At 41.6% G+C, this 6,365-nt stretch overlaps 1 long non-coding RNA gene across 1 annotated transcript in view; it reads right to left on the reverse strand.

The window, feature by feature from the left end:
* Positions 1-6,266, reverse strand: part of LOC138954409 (uncharacterized) — a 15,652-nt gene extending 9,386 nt beyond the window's left edge. Inside the window, exon 1 of the long non-coding RNA XR_011451825.1 lies at positions 6,165-6,266. This is a non-coding gene — a long non-coding RNA (uncharacterized lncRNA). The remainder of the gene's footprint in view (positions 1-6,164) is intronic.
* Between the last annotated feature and the right edge of the window lie 99 nt (positions 6,267-6,365).

Here is a 6,365-nt window from a genome sequence, read left to right on the forward strand (position 1 = left end):
TTAAAATCAAAAAAATAAAATAAAAAATAAAAAACAAAAAATGAAAAAAAAAAGGAGAGAAAGAAAAGGGCAAGACCAAGCAAGCCCGACCGTGATAGGACCCCGACCCCGCTCTCCATGAGTAAGGGAGGGGGTGGGGCAATAAGAAATATACGTTAAGATCCTTGTAAGAGGAATATTAATAATTTTTCTTTTATATGCGTTGACTTCCTAGGGGAAGGGCCATTAAAAACATGGATTTTAATTCAATTTTAGTTTCGTTAAAAAAAGATAAAAATCAGGACCACCTGTCAAGGTTTAAAAGTGACTACATTGTGAGAATAATATAAAGAACATGCGCAAACACGTAATACTGATCTTCTAGTAAGATTTGGACACATCATTTCATTTACTATGTACATTAAGGGAAAAGTCAGGGTTGTGGCACTCGATCACTAGGTGGGGCACTGCCCTTCGCTCCCTGTTACCCGAGCGCCAACAACCATTTATAGGAAAAGGTACAATAGCGTTTTAGTTTTAAAAACAACAGGATATGTCAGAGTTGTAGATTACTTTTGTGAAGAACGAGACATGGTCGAGGCCGTGTTTATCGTCCGGGTTAAAGAGTTGAATTGGCATAAGGTTATATTTGTCCATATAATCATACAGGGTTGCAAAGCGGGTTAAGTTTGAAGTACATTTTACGAAGGTGTGCTCTATGGTAATTTCGCTGCCACACTCGCAGTTTCTTTTGAAAACGGAACAATTGAGGCCTTTGGTACGGGCCCTTCTTAGAATGCGTAATAGGGCTGGAGGGAGTTTAGGAAAAAAACCTCCTTTGATGTATTTCATGGGGTCGTTCTTGTGTGTGCTGTTTAGTTTTGTAAGTAAAAATGCGTTTAGGAAGCTATGGTATTCTGAGATGGAGTAGCCAATATTAATTTCGGTTGAGGAGGAAAGGGCAGCCTTCTTTGCTGCAGTGTCGGCTAGATCATTTCCTCTTAAGTTAGTATGCGAGGGAATCCATATTAGGTCTAGGGCCGTGCCCTGTAAGATTACTTGATGGCATAAAAATAAAATTTCTTGTTGCATATTTGTTCTGTTTTTTGTCCCATTTTCTAGGGCTTCTAGGGAAGATTTGGAATCTGTACAGATTACCACTCCTGCGGGTGAGACTGGCATATCGTTAATAAATGAAACTGCCATAAAGATAGCATATAGCTCAGCTGAGAAAATTGAAATGCCTTTATTTAATTTATACCGCTTTTCTATTTTTAATTCTGGGATTACAAAGGCACAGCCCACTCTGCCGTCTGGCAGCTTCGACCCGTCTGTGTATACTTTTAAAAAGTGGCTATATTTCTTGTTTATTGTTTCTTTTGCCAGTGTGGCCAGATATAACAAGTGATCGTTTTTTTTTGAGATTATATTTACTTTTGGAGATGATGTTGGGGGGTTCCAATAACCACGGCGGGTATATTGGGGCCGAGATAAGTTCAATGTCTTTTATCTGCTTGTTTATGTTGTCGAGGAGATTTTCTGCATAATGTTTAATTGGAAGGGCTTTCTCATGGAGTTTAGGGGTATAACGATTGTTGAAGGTTTTTGTTTTATAATCGTTGATTAGATCGTTTATGGTCTGTGTTACACTATTTGGGGATCTTTGCTGTCTGATAAAATATTGGGTTGTCCGCAGTAGACGTTCCTCGTCGAGGGTGAGCCAGCCCACTTCTCTGTAGGTAGCTTTCACGGAGGCCCATCTAGGTACATCTAATGCTATTTTCAAGGCCTTTACTTCGGTTGTTTGCAGTTTTTTGAGGATGGTTTTAGGCGCTGAAAAGAAGGATTCCTGCCCGTAGGCGAGACGCGAACGGACAAGGGCTCCCACCACCAGCGTCAGACTTTTTTGGCTGTTTGCCCACGGTTTAGTTTTGAGGAACCTGATTACATTTATTGCCTTCGAGGCTTTTTGTATTAAATTATTAATGTGGGTAGTCCATATTAGTCTATCGTGGATGGTTACACCCAGGAATTTTACTGTTGTACTGGGCTTTATGACTTGGTTATTTATTTTGATGGAGCACACCCTCTTAAAGACCTGTCTTCTGGATACTACTAGGAAGACTGTCTTTTCTGGTGAGAGTTCAAACCCATTTTCCACCATATACTGACACAGATTGTTTACTGCATTTTGGTATGATGTCATATCGACGCCAGCTTTTCCTTGTCTGCTAGGTCTTTTGGAGTCTAGCAGTGCGAGGTCGTCTGCGTAAAGCAGGACGGTAGCCCCGCCCACGTTTACTGTGTTTATATCATATAGCATGATGGAAAAAAGTGTCGGGGCGACGATTGAGCCCTGTGGCACACCCATGTCTAGGACGTGTTTCTCAGAGATCGCTGAGCCCACTTTAACATTAATGGTTCTGTTCGAAATAAAGGCCTTGACAAAGTGCAGGGTGCGGCCTGTGATGCCAAGACGTTGTAATTTGTCTAGTAATTTAGCGTGCCACACGGTATCAAAAGCTTTCTTTACATCATAAAAAGTGCCCAGTAGGGTGTCTTTTGGGTGGGCTAATGTTTTTTTCATACGTTCTACAACGTTAACAAAGTGGTCTTGGCACGAGCGGTTTTTCCTGAATCCCGCCTGGCACGTTGGTATAATATTGTTTTTTTCCAGGTAAAAGTCGAGTCTGGCCTTCACCAATCGTTCGTAGACCTTGCCTAGGTGAGGGGTAAGGGCTATGGGCCGATAACTGTCGGGTAGGGATTTGGGTTTGTTTGGTTTGGGAATACCAATCACTTGGGCCTCCTTCCAGGCTGTTGGTATTACTTGTTTTTCCCAGCAGTCGTTATAGAAACGTAATAATATATTCAAAATTGAGGGTGGAAGGCGGCGTATTAATGTATATGAGATGGGGTCAGCTCCTGTAGCCTTTTTCACTTTTTTAATCCGCTTAATACATTTAACTAACTCTTTCATTTTAAAAGTGCTGTTCATGACATTGTCATTATTTTCTTCTAACTTCAGAAAGTGTTTTTCAGCGTCTGTGCGCAGCTTTAGTCTTTCTTCGGATAGGTTTTTGGACTGGCTGGCCTTTGCGAAGACTTCTGCCAGCGCATCAGCCTTTTCTTTGTTATTCTTTGTGAGAATATTATTTACAATGAGTGGTCTTTCTGGGACTTTATAATTATTTTGCATCTTTTTTACTTTATTCCAAACATTACCTATGTCTTTAGTATCTTTTACTGAGGTTAAAATATACCTTTCCCAGTGGTCCTTCTTGGCCTGGGCTAAACTTTTATCACAGTTTACTTGAGCCTCTTTCATTAAGTCCCAGTTTATAAATGTCTCTTTTTTTTGATATAACGATGTGTAATATCGCTTTACTTTTACTGCCTTTTCACAGTCTTCGTTCCACCAGTCGTGGCCTTGACATGTTTTTGGTTTATTACCATTTCTTGGGGTTGGTATACTATCCCTAGCGGCGTGTAGCACCGTTTCTCGGAGGTTTAAATAGAATGTTTCAATGTCTTCTGAATAGACATCCTTTAATTCTACAGTAGATAACTGCGAGTTAAAAAGAGCCCAGTCAGCTTTCTTATAGTTAAAAGCGTTGTTTAAAATAGGTTCTTCGGTTTCAGCTCCGCCATTAAAGATGGTTAATATGATGGGGAGGTGATCAGAGCCCAGGGTGTCTGGGAAGGTAGTCCACTCGGAGATTGGCAATAGAACAGGGCTGGTTAGTGTTAGATCAATGGCAGAGCTGCGCTGGTCATTTCTTTGGGCCAGTCTTGTGATACTGCCATCGTTTAGGATACATAAATCAGAATTGCTGATGTTGTCCTCCAGTTTACAGTGTATGTTGTTAGTCCTGGTTTCTTTAGGGTGCCAGAGTTTGCTGTGTTCATTAAAGTCCCCGGCGATCACCCAGTGACAGGTGTCGTTTGTTAAGTCCTTTAGCCAGGCCGAGGTGTTTTCGTGAGGGCAGCCCCGGGGGTAATATATATTTAAAATGTTTAACTTTTTTAGTGTTGGGACCTTCACCTGAATTAGGCAGGAATAACTATGTTCGCTTGCTGTTACAGGGGAGGTTAGCGCTGAGAATTGTAGGCCTGTTTTAACGTATGTTGCTACCTGTGTGTTTTTTCTATCGGTCAAGTCGACTATGGGTGGGAAATAGAACCCTGGGATCTCTGGCAGTTTGGAGAAGGGAACATGAAGTGATTGCAAAAGCAGGATGTCACTCTTTTGTTCTTTTAAAAAGTTCAGCAGTTGTGCTATATTAGTGTTAATAGATCTGCAGTTCCACTGTAGAATTTTTAGTCTATTTTTGCTGCGTAACTGGGCTGAGGTTATATTATTTGACGCCATTGCGACGGAAAAGAGAAACAGGAAAGACAAACAGGTGGACGTTAATCTGTCTCTTCTCTCCATTAAAGGGTTAATTTTAGTTGGTGGATTTCTTTAGCAGTAAGGTCTTTTGATCCTGCCAGAGATCCCAGGGCCAGCATGGTATCGCTGGGTGAGATGGGGCCTAGGCTGGTGTTAGTGATGGTATTAAACATGCCTACCAGTGTGTCTATCAGTGCCCCGGGACTTTGCTTTTGCCTGGCCTCGACCGTATGAGGCAGGCTGGTAATAAGTCTTATATATGGTAAGAACGTTCTGAACCTTACACGTTTTCGATTACGATTGTTCTTGCCTTGAAATAATAATTCGGAAACCATTCATTTACTGAACTGATGTAGGCCTAGTCGTATTTCTGTGTAGTCTGCTACAGAGTCGATCGAGTCAGTCTTCCAAACTGGTCTAGCTGATACGTTATCGGAATAACACTTGTGTTTTCTGTTAGTCGCTGGGAATTGTATACTAACTCATCATTTGGTAATGTGGATGATAAGCTACATGCCACTAACACGGCATATGAGAAGAATCTATGCAAGTCGGCGAAAATTAGATGAAACACAGCGGCTTCTATTTTTAGATCACTGGCACTGGCACAGTCACATGCAATCTGTCAGAAAAAAAACCACTTCTGCTTTAATTGAGAAGCAGGGAATTTATGGTCATTTGGTATTGTGGAGAATATAAGCTACATGTCATTAATTAATTCTGAGGATGAGAGCACAGTCTCGCTTAGGCAAAGGGCGGAAGAATACGCTCTGTGGAAAAGTTAGCGCACTCCAAGAGTGCGCTAACAGTTTTAGCGCATCGCCATTAGCCAATCAACTGGTTCACATCAGTCATGTGACACCAGTACTTACTGACAATTATTCTTATTGCAAAAAGAAATATCTCTCGATCTCTTTTCATGTCTTTCTCTTATCGACATTTTGAACACCCCATCTTTCTCGTTCCCTTTTCATTCCTTTCCCCGTCTTTCCCTCAAAGGTTGTACTTGTGTTTTTGAGCGCATTGGCTCTCCTTCCCTACACCCAGTCTTTTTTTCTGTCCTTTTCTTTTGATAGAGAGAGAGACAGAGGGGCGCGGGATGAGGGAGGGAGACATACACATAGAGACAGACATTGAGAGAGACTGTATTCATGGTATGTCATTTCAAATCTCTCTCTCTCTCTCTCTCTCTCTCTCTCTGTCTCTCTCTCTCTCTGTCTCTCTGTCTCTCTCTCTCTCTTTTTTTCTCTCTCTCTCTCTCTCTCTCTCTTTCTCTCTCTCTCTCTGTCTTTCTGTCTTTATCTCTCTCTTTCTTTTTTTCTCTTTCTCTCTCTCTCTCTTTGGCTCTCTCTCTCTCTTTCTGTCTCTCTCTCTCTCTTTCTCTCTCTGTGTCTCTCTCTCTTTCTCTGTCTCTCTCTCTCTTTTTCTCTCTATATCTCTCTCTATCTCTCTGTCTCTCTCTCTCTTTCTTTCTCTCTCTCTCTCTCTCTCTCTCTCTCTCTCTCTCTCTTTTTTTCTCTCTCTCTCTCTCTCTCTCTTTCTCTCTCTCTCTCGTTTCCTGACTTTCTCTTTTTGTTGTTGTTGATCGTGGACTTTCGTGCACTTGTCTTTTTTTTTTATGTTACTGTGTATGTCTGTCTACTTTTCGACGTTGCGTACACAATACCATCACAGATATTTGGCTGCTTTCTCAGCATGGTGGTTATCCTGAATCGGAATAGCTAAATTGAGATAATGCAGAACAAAGGATAGACAGAAAAGGAAGAAAGTAGTGTGATTTGTCCTTACTCACCACAGAGAAAACCTCATAAAGGGAAGCAAGCCAGTGTCCGACACAAGCAACGCCGCCAAATACTTCCCCGGTTATCTCCCACCATGGCCACGCGCGAAGCATCTGTTTTGTAAAAACAAATTGTAATTAGGCTATGGTACGTATTTGTACAACACAGACGCACGCACGCGATCACAAACGCACGCACACGCGCTAACACAC

This window comes from Littorina saxatilis, unplaced genomic scaffold, assembly GCF_037325665.1.
Source record: "Littorina saxatilis isolate snail1 unplaced genomic scaffold, US_GU_Lsax_2.0 scaffold_2341, whole genome shotgun sequence".
Lineage (NCBI taxonomy): Eukaryota > Metazoa > Mollusca > Gastropoda > Littorinimorpha > Littorinidae > Littorina > Littorina saxatilis.